General features: G+C 36.2%; 1 non-coding gene across 1 annotated transcript; it reads right to left on the bottom strand.

Moving 5' to 3' along the window:
- Positions 1–20961: 20961 nt before the first annotated feature.
- On the bottom strand, positions 20962–21068 carry LOC124889848. Its single transcript, XR_007048762.1, has one exon. It is a non-coding gene; the product is annotated as a small nucleolar RNA R71 (small nucleolar RNA).
- Positions 21069–21629: the final 561 nt, after the last annotated feature.

The following is a 21629-nucleotide window of genomic DNA, read 5'->3' as shown; positions in this document are numbered from 1 at the left end:
ATTTCAATATTAATACTTCTCCAGACTTCTGAGAATCACCAAAGGGCTTTGATGAGGGTCTTAGGTGAAGCTTATGTACCGGCTACCATAACAGGCGGAGAGATGGCCCATATGGTAGGGCAAGTGTTTGAGGCTTACAAATTATCATTTTATGATGATGAATTGCCTCCCGAAGGAAGAGCATACAATCGAGCTCTACATATCACACTACAGTATGAGGGAGAATCATATCCCGTGTGTTGATTGATCCAGGTTCGGGATTGAATATTTGCCCTTTGAATACCTTGACCAGATTGGAGGTTGATATGTTCAAGTGCAGACTTGGAAAATGAATGTGAAGGGGTTCGATGGCTCCCAAAGGGGCACAATTGGGGAAATCACATTGGACATGGTGATGGGTCTAGTCCCTTTCTCTATAACCTTCCAAGTAATGGATATCCCTACCTCTTACAACTTGCTGCTCAGACGTTCGTGGCTTTATGCAGCTGGTGTCGTATGTTCTACCCTTCATCAATGCCTTAATTTTGAATACGATCACTAAGAATTTGTAATATATGGAGAGAAAGGGCATCCTATATATGCCATTGAAGAAAGAGAAGACCTTGACGGAGAAATATTTCAGACCCTTGAGTTAGTGGAGAGCATTGAAGAAGGGTCGCACAACGATGCATTGTTTATCACCATACAATGTGAAGGATGAGAAATTTCACGCATACTGATTGATCTAGGTTCTGGGGTAAACATTTGTCTTCTGGCTACGTTGACGAGTTTTAAAATTGACATAGCCAGAATCCAACCCCGAGTCAGGGTCATAAGGGCATATGATGGCTCCCAGCGAAACACTATCAGGGAAATCATATTGAACGTCACACTGGGACCCGCCATATTCCTCATACTCTTTCAGGTGATAGAAATTCTCGCCTCATACAATTTGCTGCTTGGACGACCTTGGATCCACATAGCTGGTGCAGTCTTGTCCACCTTACACCAATATATTTTATTTGAGTACTTTCAACAAGAGGTATTGATATGGGGTGAAGGAGGACAAGGAGGGCTCAACGCTTTGTAATGGATCAGGAATATTAAAGAAGATACAATAAGCTGTATGCAACTTCAGAAACCCCTAAATGCTTTGGGTTACATGTATTGGTTTGGGTACGAAGAGGACAAAGGTCTTGGCGCCAGATTGCAAGGACTAATTGATCCTTTTGTGTTTGAAGAAAAGGAATTCAATTACGGGCTGAGCTATGTGGTTGATAAAAAGAAAGACAAGGCCGGAAACACACCTGACCCTGCATTATCATTATACCAAATCTTTCAATCCGCAGGATTTCTCAAAAATAATGAAGTTAATGAAATAACAAAGATGCTAAAAAGGTTCACCCTGCGTGAAGACATCACCTTTCCTCATGAAGATCAAGATGAGTTTGAAACTGAGGAGGCAGACTTGATTGAGAATGAAATCGTGGAGGTAGACATGAATTGGATGTACATAGGTGGAAAATTGATGAAAGGGTATGAACCAGGTAAAGGTTTGGAGGCAAAACTGCAAGGAATTATTGAGCCCATAGAGGAGCATCTTGAGATGGACACCTTCGGTATGGGATACCAATGCACAATGGAAGCTCACCTCGACTGGGAACCACCTTTGAAGGGCTACTACTGCCCTCTACCCAAGCCTCTGCTTGCTCTACATGAGACATTCCGTTCTGTCGATTTTCTGAACAATGGCAAACAACATATTCTGGAAAGCTTAAGGCTTCTTTTTCTGATCGAGGAAGACAATTGCCATGTCATTATTAGCGGGGAAGGAGGATCCCCTAGCCCGATCCATGAATAAAAAGTCACCGTCAGTAGCTGGACAGTCACTCCCTACAGGCCACGCCGAGCACTTGAGTAGACATAATAAAAGTTTGAATGTTTTTTTGCATTTCTCTTCTTTTACAATAAACTTGATTAGTTGAGATGATTTTGAAGTTTTAGTTTCTTTATTTTCATTTCAACATTATGTTTCAAGATGTTCACACTATTAATAAAATTTCCTTTGATTATTAGTGTTCTCTATTTATCTTTTCTCTCAGCAAAATCACATTAATTGTTGAATTTGAAAGTGCGACATCTAATGAGACAATACAACATAACATAAGCAAAGTACAAGATACAGAATAAGTTGATAATTCCCAGGAATTTATCAGTAAGGTTGAAGACTTTGAAGACAAACCTAAGGAGAACCTTACAGAGTCAGAAATAGTGAACATAGGGTCTTCTGAGGACGTAAAAGAAATCCACGTCAGTGTTTACTTATCTAAAGAAGAGCAAGGAGAGTACATCCAGTTCCTGAAAAAACATCCGGATGTCTTTGCTTGGTCCTATGTCGATATGACAGGACTAAGCACTTCAATAGTGGCTCACAGATTGCCTACTGAACCATCCTGTCCGCCTGTCAAACAGAAACTCAGAAAGTACAAGCCTGATTTGAGTTTGAAAATCAAAGAGGAGATCTCAAAGTAAATTAAAGCTAGTATTCTGCGAGTAACGAAGTATCCGACCAGGTTAGCCAATGTCGTGCCTGTCCCTAAGAAGGATGGAAAAGTCAGGGTCTATGTTGACTACAGGGATCTCAACAAAGCCAGTCCCAAAGAAGACTTTCCACTCCCGAACATTCACACCCTAAATGATAATTGTACCAAGCATGAAACGCAGTCATTCATAGATTGCTTCATCGGCTATCATCGCATCAAGATACACGAAGATGATGCTGAGAAAACTGCCTTCATTACTCCACAGGGAGTGTACTGCTACAAATTCATACTGTTTGGTCTAAAAAATATTGGAGCCACATACATGAGGGCCATGATCGCTTTATTTCATGATATGATCCACAAGGAGATTAAAGTTTATGTGGACGACGTCATCATCAAATCAAAGAAGGGTACAAATCATTTAGCAGATCTGGAAAGATTCTTTGACAGGTTGAGAAAGTATAATTTGAAGTTGAACCCGACAAAATGTGTTTTTGGAGTCCCTGCAGGGAAGCTATTGGGCTTCATCGTCAGTCGTAGGGTCACAGAACTGGATCCGTCCAAGATCAAAGCCATCCAAGATCTTTCTCCTCCGAAAAGAAAGAAAGACATCATGAGCTTTTTGGGTCACTTCAACTACATCAGTCAGTTCATAGCCCAATCCGCGATTATTTGTGAATCAATTTTTAAGCAGTTAAAGAAGGATGCTGTTGTAGAATGGACAAAGGAGTGTCAACAGTCATTCGACAAGATCAAATATTATCTGTCAAACCCTCCTGTATTGGTTTCTCCCAAACCTGGTAGGCCACTGCTATTGTACTTATCTGTGACAAACAACACCTTCGGATGCATTTTGGGATAGCATGATGAGACAGGCAAGAAAGAACAAGTAATCTATTACATGAGTAAGAAATTTACTTCTTACGAGGCTCGGTATTCTCTATTGGAACGCACCTGCTGTGCTTTGACTTAGGTAGCTCAAAAGTTAAGGCCTTATCTCTCAATACATACTACTTATCTGATCTCCATAATGGATCCACTGAAATATATCTTCCAGAAGTCGATGCCTACCGGAAAGTTGGCCAAATGGCAGCTAATGTTGAGTGAATTTCACAGTCTATGTCACACAAAAGGCGGTAAAAGCACAAGCACTAGCAGATCATCTGGCCGAGAATCCTGTAGATGACGAGTACAACCGCGAAAGACTTACTTCCCTGGTGAGAAAGTGGCATTCGTGGAGAGGATATCTCTGAAGAATATGACGGTTGGAGACTATTCTTTGATGGAGCTGCAAATTTCAATGGGGTCAGAGACTATCCTGAGAATACGACAAGTGTTCAAAAATGCACCATTCAGAGGCTAGCCAACCAGTTTTTCCTAAATGAGGAAATCCTATATAGGACGACCTCTGATTTGGGTTTGCTAAGATGTGTCGAGGCTGAAGAGGCGTCCAGGTTGATTAAAGAGGCACATGCTGGAACATGCAGTCCACATATGAATGGCTTCATGTTGGCAAAAAAGATATTAAGATCCGGCTACTTCTGGATGACGATTGCATCCGCTACGTGCAGAAATGCCACCAGTATCAAACTCATGCTGATATGATCCGAGTTTCTCCCAATGAGCTCCACGTCAACAGCTCCCCTTAGCCCTTCGCAACTTGGGGCATGGACATTATTGGTCTCATTGAGCCGGCCGCGTCCAATGGTCACAGGTTCATCCTTGTCGCAATTGACTACTTCACTAATTGGGTAGAAGCCACCTCTCACACATCAGTCACAAAGAAGGTCATGGATAACTTTGTTCGAAATAACATCATTTGCCAATTTGGAATTCCCAAATCTATTATCACTGACAATGGTTCCAACCTCAACAGTGACCTAATAAAAGAAACATGCGAGAAATTCAAGATCAAGCACCGTAATTCCACGGCCTACAGACCACAAATGAATAGAGCAGTCGATGCCGCAAACAAGAATATCAAGAGGATCCCACACAAGATGATTGACAACAGTAGATAATGGCATGAAAAGCTACCTTTCGCATTGCTGGGGTACCGTACTATAATCAGAACATCCACAGGCGCTACGCCCTACTTTCTGGTCTATGGTAATGAAGCAGTGATACTGGCTGAGTTCGAAATACCATCTTTGAGAATCATCCAGGAAGTAGAATTGAGTGACGCTGAATGGACACAAAGCAGATTCGAACAACTAGCACTTATTGACGGAAGACAAATAAATGTAGTTTGCCATAGTCAACTCTATCAGAACAGAATGGCCAAAGCTTTCAACAAAAAGGTTAGGCCGAGACACTTCACACCTGGACAGCTAGTTCTGAAGCAAATTTTTCCATACTAAGATGAGGCAAAGGGCAAATTCTCGCCTAATTGGCAAGGCCCTTACGTGGTTCATCGAGTCCTGACAGGAGGAGCACTCATACTGGCAGAAATGGATGGCGTAGTTTGGTCTAAGCCCATCAATTCAGACATTGTTAAGAGATATTACGTTTAATTTTATCTTTATGTCCCTTGAATTGTAATTGGAACTACGTTTGACCTGATTCCCGTTTAAGAGGGATACGTAGGTGCTCCTGTGGAGTTTGATCACTTTATAATAAAACATTTTTCCCCTCTGTTAGAATACTGTAACTGGGATAGAATTTTTTAGAGGACCTCAAAAATTCTACATGAGCATGATATCGACATAAATTATGAACTGGGACAGAATTTTTGAGACGACTTCAAAAATTCCTATAATCAGATTTTGGAATGCTTACAACGAGTCAGTTCTATACTGGGGTAGAAATTTTTGAGTGATCCTAAAAAATGTCTTAACAAAAGAACAAGGATCTGCAAGATGTTATACCATCTCAGGACATGTCATAATCAACGATTCAACAAAGTTTTCGTGTTTATTCTAACAGATTTTACTTACTACTTTCAAAAGAAAATTTCTCTTTTCAAAAATAATTTTTTAAAACATTTATTTACCATCTTTCTACTCGAGTAAAGGCCCGAACGAAACTCATCAACAAGACAATGACATCAAGAAGAGGACACTTCAGTCAAGGCAGAAGCATAAATCAACCGCCCTTTTTTACAAACTTACGATTTTCCTTTGAGTACAGGATTAACAGGTGCAGATAATAAGAATCACTCCATCACAAAGAGCCCAATGGCCAACATCATGATGAGAGGCTCGACAGTTGATTGAACAATACAACAGATACATTTTCTTTCTCACTCAACTTTATATACATCCGTGCTAACCATTTTTAATAAGTACATATTACTCCATGCCGAGAAGACAAACAACTGATCCAACATCGAGAGGTTCAACAATCGATCTAACGTTATATCGAGAAGCCAAACAGCTGATCCAACATCGAGAGGTTCAACAGTTAATCCAATATTATATTGAGAAGCCAAACAGCTGATCCAACATCGAGAGGTTCAACAGCCAATCCAACGTCATAACGAGAAGCCAAACAGCTGATCCAACATCGAGAGGTTCAATAGCCGATCCAACGTCATATCGGGAAGCCAAATAGCCGATCCAACATCGAGAGGTTCAACAGTCGATCCAACATCATATCGAGAAGCCAAACAACTGATTCAACATCGAGAGGTTCAACAGCCGATCCAACATCGTATTGAGAGGCCAAGCAGCTGATCCAACGCTATGATCCAATGTCATCAACAGTACAACAGATACGTTTTCTTTACTTCTTACATTTACTTTATGTTTTTAAATGCTTATCATTTACATGACTTAACCTTAGTTATCAAGTATACCGTGAAGTATGCAGGTGACGGAGAAGGAATGACAAACAGACATAATTTTTGTGTCTATTTTTAGAATAGTACCCCACCTAATCATTCACAACATAAACTCATCCCGAAACTCTCCTATCTCAACATTTTTAAGCTTCTCTATATGTCGTTATTCCAAATCCTATTCATTACAATCTCACTGATCCACAATACCATTGTTGACGCCCCAACCTTTGTCATCAACATTCTGTAGGAATATTGGTCATTCCTAAATCTAAAACTACACACGGCCTGATTCTCGTAAAAACAGAAATATGTAGGCGACTTAAAGCCAAAGTCTCGGCCACACTACTTTTAAACACCTCCCCATTGCTTTCTTCCTAATAAACCGTCATCTCGATCGAACAAAGTTGACAACTAAGTCAATTTTTGTTGCTTGACAATTCTTTTATCGTTCTCAAACAACGAAGGGGCAGCTGTTGACACCCAATTTTGACCTCCTGATATTACTTTTAGGCTGTTATTTTTATCAACATTACTTAATTTTAATAATTAATATTTTTTTACATATTATTCTTATATTAAATACATACTAACGGGTCTCATTTATAATTTAGAAAAATGCATAAATCATTTTTTTATCTATTAGTATCATTTTTATAATTTTTGAACTCAAATATGATATTTTATATAATTTTATTAATATTTATTATTTGTTCACGTAATTATACACATCCACATTGTTGCAAATACATTATTTAGTTTTCCATTATTTAGCATTATTTATTTTAGTTGTATTTACTTATTATTATTGTTTATTACTATTATTATTTTATTATTATTTATTATTATCATTTATTATTATTGTTTATTTATTTAATTATTATTATTATTTACTACTACTAGAATTTAAATAACAGCCTAATTAAAGTCACTTTGTCTAATTTAGTCACCTTTTAACCCAATTTGTTCAAATTCCTACAAATGTTAGCCTGTGTTTATTTAACTCAGTACGATTTTAGCCAAAGTTATTGCGATTCTAGCCAATTGGTATCCAATTAACACCAATTTTAGCCTAATTGATGACATTTTATTAATTATTTGACCTCTCTTTAAATAGTTTTAATCTCAACCGTTGATCTAAATGGATCCAACGGCTGAGATCAAACACTTCCCCTTTTCCTTTTTAAGAACAATAAAAAAAAAACCCTAAAATATTCTCCTAATCATCTGCCTCCTCTCTCTCACCTCTTTCTCTCACTTCTCTCTCTCTACTTCTCCCCGCCGTCCATGGCAGCCGCTGGCCATCCCCAACGCCGGCAAGCCTACCCTTTCCCTCTACCCCCTCTCGTCCTCCTCCGTCCTCCAGCCATCGCGACCAAATACGGCGCCGCCACCGGCGAAAACAGGCGCGCCACCGCCTCCTCCAGTCCATGAACCAGCCACCGGAGAAGACAGCGCTACCATCGCGACCTCGCCGCCACCATCCGCCTCCGAGACCCTCCTCTTATCCGCTTTGCGCCGCCGCTGCTCCACTCTTTCCGCCGGCAAACCAACACCAACGGCAAACCCCCAGACCTGTTTCGCCATTAACAGTGGCGAGCCAACCCAGCGCCGCCGCTGGCTCCCTCCGTTCATCCAGCCACCGGCGAACAACGCCGTGGCCTCCTCTAGCAGCCACGAACCAGCGACGCGGCCTCCCAGATCCAACTATTATACGTCTGATTCCTCAATTGCATGTTTGTTTCGTTGATTTGATTTGCATGTTCTTTCCGTCACTCAAGTTGCTTAAATTAACCTCTTAGATTTAAGGATTATGGTATCGGACTGTGAATGTTGATTTAATCCATTTAATTACGTGGACTATTGTGTGCGAAAATCCTCATTTTGACAGTCAATATGATTACCGACTGCTGATTGTTATTGAAAGTTGCTATACGTGGATTATGTTTGAATCAGTGTTTATGGAAAAGTATTGATCGTGTTTATTCCTAACTGACAATTGATTCGGTATTTTGGCAAATTGACTGAATCTGATTACCGTAACTAGTTGCCTCATGTTTTTTCCCAATTAATTTGAACATATATGATAGTAATCCGTATTTCTGTTAAATTAGTATCCTTTTTACTCACCCATTTATGGTAAATTGGCTTCTAATTGATTTTACTTACTTAACTAAGGAAATTATTTTATTTGATTTTTTCTAAACATATGTTTTCCTTTTATTTTGGACTGATCTGTGAATAATTAGTTGATTTCTTGACCCCTTAATTGATACTGATGAATTTCAAAAAATATTCCTTTCCTTTTACCCGTTTTTGACCGCCAACTAACTTGATGTAATGCCCTTTTGTTCTCCTTAATTATTTGGGATTGATATTTTAATACTGCTTTTCCTTTTAGAGTTGGCTAATTGGACCCTAGCTCACAACCCTCTTACTATATAACAACCCCTCTTTTCATTAACACCACAGTTTAGACATTACAAACACTACTCTCTAAAACAAACAAAAAGAATTACTGGTTTTTAATTCAAGGCAAATAGATATTTTCAAGAGTTTCGATTTCTTTCAAGACTTACTGAAAATATATTGCATATTTCGCTGTTACAAGCGCTGAGTTTTATTATTCTTATTATCCTTTTAGTGCTGTTCACCGGTAAGTTCCCAAATCGATGTAGTATTTTACATTATGTGTGTTGATTATGTCCTACCACGAAAACTAGAAATCATGTCTATAGGAAATAATCGTGTTATATTTGTCTGCTATAGCTTGCTATAGCTTGCCGTACTATTTCCTTGGGTCTAACAGGGTTTGAAAACGAAAGAGTCGTTGGAATGTTTAACGGACTATGTAGTCCCATTTAGTTAGTCGTTTTTCTTGTTTTTTCTTTTTTTAGTGTTTGGTTTGTAATATTTGTAAAGACATCTATTATTATTGTAATAATAATTTTTATGGACTGCTTTGGGGGCGAGGAACTACATGCTCTATGAATGGTATTGGTAGTCACTGATTTAGGTTTTATATTCGCTACGTACTATGTGAATCACCTAGGCACACGAATTTAGGACATACGCAACATCTAATTCATTTATTAATTAGTTTGATTTCATTGTCATATTGAGCATTAGACTTAAATAATCTTAATGTCACTGTGTTTCTAGCATGTTAACATAAATTGAGCATGATAAAGTAACTTCTAGCACATATTTCTTAGTCTTAAGAAATAAATTCTCACATGTTTCAGCGTTTAAATACATCTTTTGGATATTAAAATGTTCTTAGCATATTTGAATGTTAAAATTTCTATAATTTTAGCATATTACATAATGAATGAGCCATTTTTTTTGCATTTTAGTATGTTGACGCAAATTATTGCATTAATAATATAACTTTCAGCAATCAAGTTTGTTTTACTTTGCTAAAATAATTTCCAGCATAGCAATACATGTAACAAGATATTTCTTTTTCAGTATGTTAAACATTAATCCGGTATTATAAATCTGAAGCATGAATTAGTTTTAGCATTTAATATATTGTTAGCATGTTAATTTGACATTCATCTTATTAACCTGTTTTTTCCTACAACATGTCTGCATTAAATTTCAGTATGCTTACACAGTAAAAACTACGAGCATGTTGAATTTCTAGCACAATAAATTAATTTTCAGTCTATCAATTAATGCCAGCATGTTAAAATATTAGCACATTAATCTTCAGCATGTTTTAGGCATTCTTGGCATGTCTCTGCATATTAACATAAAATTGCTACGCTTTAATATTATTTTCAGCATGTTAATTGAATTTTCTGCATGTTAAATATTAGATTTCTAGGCATCTTTGTATACGTCTAGCAGGTTAAACATTTAGTATTAGGCATCTTAGCATGTCATGAACATAATTTCTTGACACATTCACCACACCTTTGACACTCTTTTAACACATTATTACATACACGAATCACAGTTGTCCTTTTGTCACCACTTGTTGAACATTTAGACATCATGCCTATAGGTTAATCAACAATAGTAATTTGTATGTGCATGCTATCACACTAAAGAACAGTAATTAACCAAGAGGCTAACTTGGGATTATTATGTGTTACTTGCAGTTCAACGTGTTACGCGTTTTGAGTCCTAGGTAACACAACTTTCTTTTCGTCTAGAACACAAATCCAAAATAGCAAAGTCCAATGCTTTTTGAATGATAGGTGGGACGTTAAGTATTATTAAAACGTTAGTTTTATCCTTATTATAAAACGCCCTTACACTTAACAACCAACTTAGGTGGGATGGGACAAGTAGTCATTCGGAAGTGATGATCCTAACGGATATTAATGGCGAGGCTAATGACATTATTACTTGTCTAGGAGTTCGACCCTTGGGTTGAATGATGATTAAACAAGTTGGGTTCTGATCCGAATGAGACTAAACCATTTCTTTATTTAACTTGGACGATTTCTTTTAGTCTTTTTATTTACTTTACATGTTTATTTGGGGCAATTAGTTATTACATAAGCAGTTTTCATTATTATAATTGTTTTTCTTCTTTCTTCTCGCTTGTCTTGTTTATATATTTTCTCACTTAGACGATTAATAGCTAAAATAAACCTTTGTTAATTGCTTTATCACTTAGCTAAACGTTATATTACTAATAAAATAAGAGACTTTATTTGATCACATAGAATCCCACATAAAGTACGAATTCGGCCGGGAACCACCTTTGTGGACCTCGAAAGGTGCCTAACACCTTCCTTTTGAGGTAATTTGAACCCTTACCTAAATTTTGGTGAACTAAGACTAAACAACAAAATAGGTTTGTAGTAGCCTAGACCGGTGCCCTAATGCACCTTAATACGTTAGGTGGCGACTCTTCACACTCTACTTTTAAACAATCCCAAAAAGAGTTTATCACGTCGAATCCCATTTTCCGTGAGGAAATTGGGGCGCGACAAATGTTGGTGCATTTTCTCAATTGGTGTGTCTTCAAAGTGAAAGAACTTTCCCCTATTTATATGAGGAGGTTCTTGAAAGAAAATAAAAAACTCAAAATAATCTCATGATAAATGATAATTAAAAAACTCTTGAGAGATTTACAATGTATCATTCCTCATGAGATTTTCAAGAGATTTTGAATAAAATATTAGCAAAAAATTATGGCTACATTACACCCTTTTATAATGAAAAAAATACGTTATTAAAGGATAAAAATAACTTTCTTACACTTTTTATACACACATCTAATATATTTTGCATAATTATTTATTTAGATTTTAAAATACTAATCTTTTTTTTAGTGGAATAGAAGTGTATTAAATAAAAGGTTATGAGTTTTTTACAAAGTAAGGCCTAATCAGGCATAAAAATATAACAGTTTGGATTCACATTCCCATTTCTAGATACAGAACGGGAGAAGGATTTCTCCTTAAAGTCTTCCCAAAAAGATACTCCTACACTAGCTAGTGGAATTGCAAAAATATGTAATCCTTAAAAAAGGTTCAGCTCAGAGCCCTGCTTTGCCATAAATCCGCTACTCTATTCTACTGCCAATAGATGTGTTAAACTGGAGGATTCCTCAAGTTTCTTATCAGAGATCTGCATTCATAAATAACTGAATCATATAGTAAGTTACCATGATACAACATATTAATAATTTCCATAGAGTCAATGCAAACTTCTAAAGGTTTGAGGTTTTGATTAAGGCCAGGTTGAGGCCCTCCTTAAGGGCCAATATCTCTATGAGATTATTCGTGACATGGGTAAAGCTTTTGCTAAATCCTACCACCCAATTGCCTCTGTCATTCCTAATGACCACCCCAATCCCATCCCTTCCAGGATTACCAAAGCAAGACCCATCTGTGTTTAACTTAAATGGGTTGTAAATGGGGGGACCATTCGATAGTGATACTGGTTTTCATAGAGGCTAACTAACATTTCCCAGGTGGTGATATTCTATAACTTCAGCATGAGGAATGTTGAAGCAAGGATGGGAGCTTGTGTTTCGGAAGTTGTTGGCATTTCTAATTTTCCAAAAATGCCATAAGCAAAAGGGTAAGAGGGTACCCCAAGGAGTGTTGTTGTTAAAAAAATCTTTGTTCAATCTTTTTCAAGTTGTGGACCAATTATTGATGTCAAACATGGAAAAATGTAATTGCATGTTCTCTTTGTACTTTTGAATAAGATTTTTTCAAAAGGTCTTGGCAAAGTTGCAACCAAAGAACAGGTCTTTTGGTCAGCACTACAAGAATGATAGAGGCTTGTGATGTTCAGCCCCCTTTTGGAAAGAATGACTCTAGTGGGCAGGCTTTTATGGTGCATGAGCCACATAAAGGTCTTGATTTTATTAGGGACTCTAAGATGCCAGATCCAGTTGATGGAGGTATGAGCACTGCAAGGACCCTTTTTCAAGTTGGTGATGTAGTGGTAGGCACTTTTGCAAGAGAAAGTGCCATCACCTGTGAGTCTCCAGAGTAGAGTCTCCTGACTGAGGTGTGTGCTCTGAAGGAAAGCATTCTTGTCCAGGGGCAGTTTTGCCATTTTCCACAGTTGGTTCCAATTCTATACAAAAATTCTTTCACTTTTTGGATATCTTTAACTAGAATTGAAATTATGGCTTTGTAAAAGCCTACTAAATTGGGCAAGATTCTTGTGGATAATTTTCCAATTGAGTTTAGTTGTAACTGAAGTTAAATTGGAGAATACTCTTGTTTGCATCTTCAATGGAAGCATTGAATGATAATTTTGGTATATTCCTTTTCTCTAACTCCATGAGTAGCTAAACATATATCTTAGGGTTATGTTGGAATAGGGTGCCAATATGTGTGAGTCTTGATTATTAGTGTAGATACTTGATTAATGATGTTGGGTTTCACTAATACTTGCTTGTTGAATTGAAATTTATGGGTGAAAACCTCAAATTCTCAAAATCTCAAATAATCCTTGTAAGAGGGATGTGGGTATGCTTTTGGATTATAAATCATCCTTGAAAGAGGGATATGGGTGACAAGGTATTAGTGAATAATAATTAGATGTTAGCTTGTTTCCTTTAATTGACTTAGAAATAAGGGTGGATTATGAATTTGCTATGTCCTGGTAATCTTCCTAGAAATAGTGATGCCCAATTGAGGTGGGTGGATTTATTTGCCACACCTATGAGGTATCTGAAAGGGTCCATGAGTGATATTTTTGATGTTTGGTCGAAAAACTAGCATAAAAAATCCTAACTTAGCCTACCCATATAGTCATTAACTGAAGTTTGCATTTGATTATCATGAACTAATGCACTATATTCCCCTAGAAAAACATAACCCAAAGACTTTCCCCTATTGGAATCTTATCTATAATTGTCGCTTTAATTTGGTAGTTCAAGTAATTTTGTTAAAATAATCTTTCAAAACATAACCCCCCAATTTTAATATATGCATTTCATTATGTCACATTGCGGGTATATTTTTTGTAACTTTTAACATCCATAGGATTTGAATACTAGTTACACTCCTCGTGCATTCAATCCCAACTCAAGTTGGGTTATTATATTTGACAAAGATCGCCTTTCTCATAATTCATGGAGTAAGTTGAGCGTGATCAAAGTAGTGACGTGGAATACCTCGTTCCCTTGATTAGGTGGGATACAAATAACACTCGCACATCCAATATCATGGAGTTGCTCCTAATCATCAAGGATACGAATACCCCTCCCCATTAAGCTTAATCCAGCAGCAACACCAGCCCAACCTGCCCATCGGCCCAAGTACACCAAAGCTGACCCGATTCGGCCATTCATTTTTTCCATTTCCTTTGACCCGATCCACCCTTCTCTTCTCATAAAAACTGATCAAAACAACACTTCAGCCGCAAAGACCAGCAACTTTATTCAAAAACAAAACACCGATAGTATAACAACAATAACTCCCAGCGTTTAACAATAATTTCAACGATGAAAAAAACCAATGTTGACAAAATCAATGGTACAGCTTCGTCAAACCCGACCTGTACCAGTAATCCGTTAACACAGCTTCAACCAATGTACAATCCGACAGCAATCCGAAAACCCATAAAAACCTAAACAATCCAGCGACACCAACTTCAGCTAATAACGACACGCATCCAGTTCAGCCAAAAAGATAGCTCATCGCCCTTTAACATTCCGTGATTCAAGGGGAGTTGTATGATTTTGTACTACTCTCTATCTCAAATTCAAAATTCTTTTCAAAGTTCCCGAAAGACCCCTAGAAACCCCTCTCCCACATCAGCCAAAAAGATAACTCATCGCCCTTTAACATTCCGTGATTCAAGGGGAGTTGTATGATTTTGTACTACTCTCTATCTCAAATTCAAAATTCTTTTCAAAGTTCCTGAAAGACCCCTAGAAACCCCTCTCCCACATTGTCGAAATAAGTTTTTTCCAATTCCCAATTCCCCTTATAAATACCACTTCGATTTCACTGTGAAGGAGGGTTGTTTTTTCCAATATAGAGGGCTAACATTCTCTACTCGGCTAGAATTTGGACTTTTGTCCCCAACTTGGTGTTGTGAGAATTTGCGTTCAAGTTTTATTTTTTCATGTTATTTTCAAATTGGAGTCAAGTTGTGAGATCGTCGTCAACTCGTCATCGCGGTTCTCTGTTCGAAAAAAGGTAAACTCACTTCTTGTTTTAGTTCATTGTCATTTTTCCTTCTTTCATATTACTTATACTCATAGGCGTGTTAACGGTGGAATTATGTGTTGTAGAGGCCTCAAAGGTTATAGGTTTGTGTTGTTATGGAAATGATGTGGTTGAATCGATTCATGAATTTTACTGCTGTAATCTAGTCTTGTTTAAACAATGTTCTTTAATGTTGAGAAAATTTTGAAATTGAAAGCTAAAATAGTTTGCATTCGAGATGAGTTTTGCTTGTGTTTTCTGAGTTGTTATTGAGTTTTGGTGTGTAGCCCGTAGTTTGATTTTTCCTCTCTATGCAGTGGTCTAAATTGAGTAGTAATGGTGTTGAAATGCCTTGTTATTTGAGTGCTCTTGGTTGAACAACCTTCTTGTTTTAAAGTATCAAGTGAGGTTCGCATAATAGTTTTCAGGTTTTAATTCGATTCCACATGAGTCCTAATAATCATCTACTCTCTTTACGTTTCCTGCATTTTTATTGGAATGTATTTCCATGTATAAGGGTTGGTGTTTCAATTTTCTTTCTATATCAAAATGTATGTCCGAAGCAAAGTCAAATGTGTTTTCTATCTATTTAGTTCATTATCCAAAACATGCTATTTTCAATGTATTTCACTTCTTCTCTTTGAGATTCAGGCCAAATCCTTGGTTTATATATTAGTTTTTTATTCAAAGCATGAGCTACTAACCTCATATTTTCATCAATTCTGTGAAAATGCTGGTGTGTGGTAGTGTTTTAAAGTCGTCTCGGCTGCTTCTAAACATATTTATATGCTTAATTTGTTTTTATTTGGTGCACGACTCAAGTTAGTAATGTTAAAGGTTGAGATTTGTTCCCTTTCTATTTCCTTTGAATGTCTTGTGCTATTAGAACTTGCTGTAGTCTCTTTTCGGGTTTAAATTCGATGTTATCATGTTTTTTTAGGTATTGTTAAAGGATGATTCCATTGTTTTCCTATCTATGACATTATAAGGAAATAAGTTTTGTTCATGTTCGGTTTTTTCTTTCTTTCTTTATAATATTCTGATTCAAAACATATTTTCTTAGTTGCAATTAAGAGTTTTAGATTATCATTCCATGAGAATGTTTCGATCTAAATACTCTCTTATATTTTTCTTCACAGTTACATGGAATGTGGCCTTGTCCGACTTTAGTTGTAGAAATTGCGCTTTTGAATTAAATTGTCTTACTATTTGAATTTATTTCATTTCTTGGAATTGAATTGTTTCTAATTCCCTTTTTATCTCTTATGTATGAACTGCCCAAGACGAGTCCACTCGGACTCCCCATCTCCTGCATTCGTCCCTCTCTAAAGTCCAAATGGACTTATTTTTGAAGAAACAAGGTTGTATACACCAATATAACGTGATATACAGAGGATACATAGTGGAAAACGTGAAGGTGAAGTTGGCATACAGGTGGAAGACTAAAATATCATATATGACCAATATATGGTCATGTATGCATCATATGTACAAAAAATGTGAAGAAAATAAGCTGTGATATACAACGGGTGTACACAACTGAAAGAGGGCTGAAAAAGGTCTATTTAAATGGGCCCAAAATCAAGGTTGTCCAGATTTAAACATGGGCCATAAAGGGGCCCAAATCTCATCCTTTTTTCTTTTATTTTCTTGTAATTTACATGATTATTTGTTTGTAATTCAATTCAATTAAGCTAGATGAATTCTTGGGAGCAATTTTAAGTTAAATTATTTATTTTATTTTAATTATTTAATATTTTTTTTTAAAAATTCTCTATTTATGCAAACTTAAGCTCGAAGAATAACTTAAGGATCTACTTACATCCTTTAATAGTTATTATCGATTCAAAATCCAAGTTTAAGAAGTTGGGTTAACTATTTAACCTTAAGTCTAAATTCAGATAAATTTTTTAAAGTTAGAATTATTTTGAAACTTTTGATGTTTAGTTTATTTTATCACTTAGAGTACATTAAATGGATTAGTATCAAATAAATTCTATGTTCTTGAAATGAGATTTTCAAATAAATTCAAGATTTTTAAAGAACTTTTCAAAATTAGTCAAACACGTTTTATCCACCGGAAATCACATATTGTGGATTTTCGAAAGTGCCTAACACCCGAATTTACTTGAACCCTTATCTAGACTTTGGTTATTTTTAAAAGGTTTTCTTTCAAATCACCCTTTCTAAATATTTTCTAAATTTTTCTAAAAATTAAGTGGTGACTCTAAGTTATTTTTTAAATAAAATAATTAGACTTCTTATCTTTTATTTTTTCCACGAAATTATGGAATGTTTTTGGCTTTCTAAAAATGATCGTAACAGAATGACGACTCTGTTGGAGATTTATGTAGGTTCTAGCCATAAGAATTGTATGTGTTTGACTAATTTTTGTATTAATTGTTACTTTTGTATTATGTGTTTAAATTTAATTATTAACGGTTGCATTTCATGACATACTTCCACATTTTGATTATTAAACTATTTTGGGGTTTTGAGGATATCCCGATTCCTATTGTTCAATTTCAAATAAAGTGTTGGAAATACAATGGTTTATTGACACGTTAGGCATTCAATGGTTGTTTGTATTTCCAAACCCAAGTTGTCCACTTGAAAACCTAGTTGAAGCTCACTCTAGATACCTAGGATAGAGCGAAACCAAAATCCTGCTTAGGCATAAGCCTAGGACTTAGAAACCTACCTTGAGTCTATCAACCGTGAGTCATAACAAATGGTCATTCCTTATGTGTTAAATTAAAGGATATAATATCGGATTGTATGGACCATTGTCCCTTGGATTTGAGGATTTTATTTTTATAGTTTTCTTTATTGTAATCTAGAGGAAATTTTCACTCGAAAAGTTTTCAGTAATTTGGAGAAGTTCAAGTCGAAGGATTCCTAAGAAGGTTTAATTTAGATTTGCTCCCCTGTGTGGGATTGATATCATATATTTCCCCTTTCTCTCATTGTGTATCCCAGTTTGATTTATTTCTGAAGTTTGTATAATATTTTAGGGGCAATAGAACATCTTACAAATGGCATGTATATCCTTCAAATGTTAGTCTTACCTTTGGATTGAAAGGTCCCATGTATGCTAGAACACATTTAAAATAGTTTATGTGCTAAAGTGTTCCATTATTTTTCTTTATCTATATTTACTTGATTTGTGTGTTTAAATAGCATACTTTTGGCTTGAAACAAGACTAGTTCATTATTCTATCTCGAAGTCTTAAAGTGTTGTTAGGTATATAAGACTCAAAAATTTGAGTCCTCCTAAAATGTCCTTAAAAATCCATCGATAAAATCCCTTCCAAATCATCCAAGTTTTATTCAAAATTCAGTAGGTCATTGTCCAATTCACATTGACCATGTTGCTCTCATAAATCATCTTATCTCGTTATTAATTATAGCTAGAGTTATCTAGGTATTCTATTAATGGCAAGACTAGGTTGTCTTCAAAAGTGCCTTCAAAATATGCCTTTAGGATGTTTATTTGTAAACACCCGACCTCTTCAAATAATTTAATTCCCTTTATTTGAAATGTTGTTTCCCCCCATTAAATTCAAAATCTGTCAAATGGTCAAAATTTGATCATTCATTCACTTTTAAAATAAGTGTTCCATTCTTCGAATTCTGGGCTAATCTGTTTTGAGCTAATTTTTTTTTTATTTATTTCATGTATTTCTTTAATTAATTATTACGATTCATGAACTAACATTTTACCTTTTGATCTAGGGAATATTTATATGCTCAAAACACCAATATGCATCCAAATTTGGACTTGTTTCGAGAACTTTTATATAAATTCTTGAGTGTATTTCAGCTTTAATTCTGTTTCATGCCTAATGGATATGATTAGTGATTGTAGGCTAAAATCTTGAAGAATTGGATGCAATTGGATACAGTGATAAGATGAAATGATTGAAGGAATAAAAGGTATTGAAATATAGCTTAAAAAGGCAAGCTAGAAGTTAGAAATTCCTATTTGCAGAGACTCCGCGTCGAGCTGACCAATAAAAAGGCATTGGTCGAATTTCATTGGAGAAGCGCGATTATGGAACATCGTAGAGAGGTTAAAATTCCCATTTGGTAAAATCCAATGTTGGTCCGCGATTATGGCGCATCGCGGAGAAGAAGGAGATTATAATTGTCATTTTTTAGTGTAGGTTCGCGATTTCATCACGTCGTGGTGCAGGACCAATTGCTAAATTGAGCAACCTAGAAGTTTAGCACATCGCGGAGGAAGGATATTTCACAATTGTCTAAATTCAGTGGCTCATCACGATAGTGGCGCATCGCAATGAGGATGTATTTCACAATTTCACTGAATAGTTGAATTCTGTGATTGCTCAGATTTTGATAGGAAATGACATTGGAGGGAATGGAGTGACGCGCCGCCTGGTAAAATCAAGAAGATTTTTTATATTTTGTCCCTACTATAAAAGGAAAAATCTAGGATAATTTGGGGGACTTTTGGCAAGCAGAAGAGCGGCGGAAAAGCAAAAAGTTCTCTCTTTTAGGGTTCTTAGAGATTCTTTTCAACTTCTTTAATTCAAGATTAATTCTTGGTATGATTAATTACTTATTTTTATGTTGAATTCAAACATGAGTGGCTATATATCCTAATTCTGGGGTTGAGGCCAAGAACATGATTACTCTTTAATATTCTTTATAGTAGTTTCTTTTTTATTATCATCTGGGTTGTTCTTAATTTCTTGAGCTTACTATTTTGATGAGTGGCCACCATTAGAATAAATTTATATTTCTATATGCATCCAGGAGGAGAATCATAGGATAGAATGAAGAAATTAAGGAGCAAAGTTCTTACTCTTTTTATGGAATAAAGGGTTTGAATTAGTATCTAGGATAGAGATATACCTAGAAGCCTTGTTTGGTTCAATTGCAAGAAGATAACTTTATGAATCTAGATGAATAGTTGTATCTCTAAGGGAGTTGTACCTGCAATATCAATAGATAGAAGATTTGAGGTCGGGAGACCATGATCGTAGATAAACCTTGCAAATCAACAACTCGATAATCAATTAGACGGCTATAAGAATAGAGATTTGTAAGATTGTTCAAAAAGACTGAACCCTGGAATTCTTATCATTATTGTTTACAACCGTTGCTTGCTTCGCTCTAGTCACTAATTGTTATTTTTTATTTAATAATTTACATTTTCATTCTCAATTTCACAATCATCTTGACACGCTACAACACTTAATACTCATTGTCTAAAACTAAAAGTTGGTTGAATTTATAATTGCTTAGTCCTCGTGGGAACGATATCTGATTGTATAAATCACTATATTACTTGTACGATCACCTGCACTTGCGTGTGCATTTGAGTCGTAAGAAGTTTTTGGCGTTGTTGTCGGGGACTTGTATAATTAGTAAATTGCTAAATTTTTTATTTTTAATATCAAGTTTAAGTGTTAACAACTTGATCTTAGCGGCTGAATTTTTGCAGGTTTAGCTGAATCCAGGATTGGCGAGAGATAAAGAATTGGTAGAGCCTTTTGCAGAACCAGAACAAATCTTTCAACAAAGGCAAAGAATGACTGAACAAAGAAATGAGCCGACTGATCCAAATGTCGGAAATGTTCCACCTCCTATTATTCCTGTTATTCTAGTTGTTCCTGTTCAACCAGCTGCTAGACCTGTTGGTGAAGAGGTAATCCCACTTACGAACCATGTGACGAACAGTATTTGCAAGCCCAAACTAGGTGGTTGATTTGAATTGAAGCAAAATATGGTAGAATTGCTAAATTTAGTAGGGCAATTCCATGGCCTTTCATATGAAGATCTGCAACAGCACATACAGACCTTCTTGGAAATAAGCGATACTTATATTCCCAAAGGGGTGAGTTTTGATTATGTCAGATTGACACTCTTTTCTTTCTCTCTAATAGGGGAAGCAAAAAGGTGGTTACATGCTGAACCACCACTCTCCATCACTTCATGGAAAGATCTTGCTCAGAAGTTTCTTATTCAATTTTTTCTATTCGGGAAGGCTGCATACTTGAGGAGTGAGATCTTGAGTTCCAGACAGAAAGAAGAAGAGAATCTTTACGAAGATTGGAAGAGATTTAAGGGTATGCTCAGAAATTGCCCTCACCATCATCAGTCTGATGTTCTTGTTCGTACATTTATTGAGGGATTGGAGCCAAACACGGAGATTCTCTTGGATTCAGCAGTAGGTGGACAGGTTCTTGAGAAGACGTATGAAGAATTGTACACATTGTTGAATCGAATTTCACAAGGGAATACTAACTGACATGCTGATTCAAGGAGTACTCCTATGAAGGTTGCTGGGGTATTGGAGGTAGACCAGTTCACTATATTACAAGGATAGATTGCAGCCATGCAAAATCATATGATTACTCAGCTTAATAACATAATGTTGGGAGTTACACAAAGAACAACCACAACTAATGCAGTCCAAACAGCAAATTTTTGGTGTGAGGTTTGTGGAAGTGGTGAGCATGTAGCAGATGCTTGTACGGCTAATTCGGATTCTGTCAACTACGTGGAAAATGCAAATCGTCAAGGACAATAAAATTTTGGTAACACGTATAATCCCAATTGGAGAAACCATCCCAATTTCTCATAGGGTGGAAATCAGGCGCAAAATGCAAACTAGTTTAAAGGATAAGTGCAACCAAATTAATAGTCGGCTCAGAATAA

Source organism: Capsicum annuum, chromosome 12 (assembly GCF_002878395.1).
Source record: "Capsicum annuum cultivar UCD-10X-F1 chromosome 12, UCD10Xv1.1, whole genome shotgun sequence".
Lineage (NCBI taxonomy): Eukaryota > Viridiplantae > Streptophyta > Magnoliopsida > Solanales > Solanaceae > Capsicum > Capsicum annuum.
The sequence above is the reverse complement of the archived record's forward strand: the minus strand, read 5'-3'. Positions and strand labels throughout refer to the sequence as shown.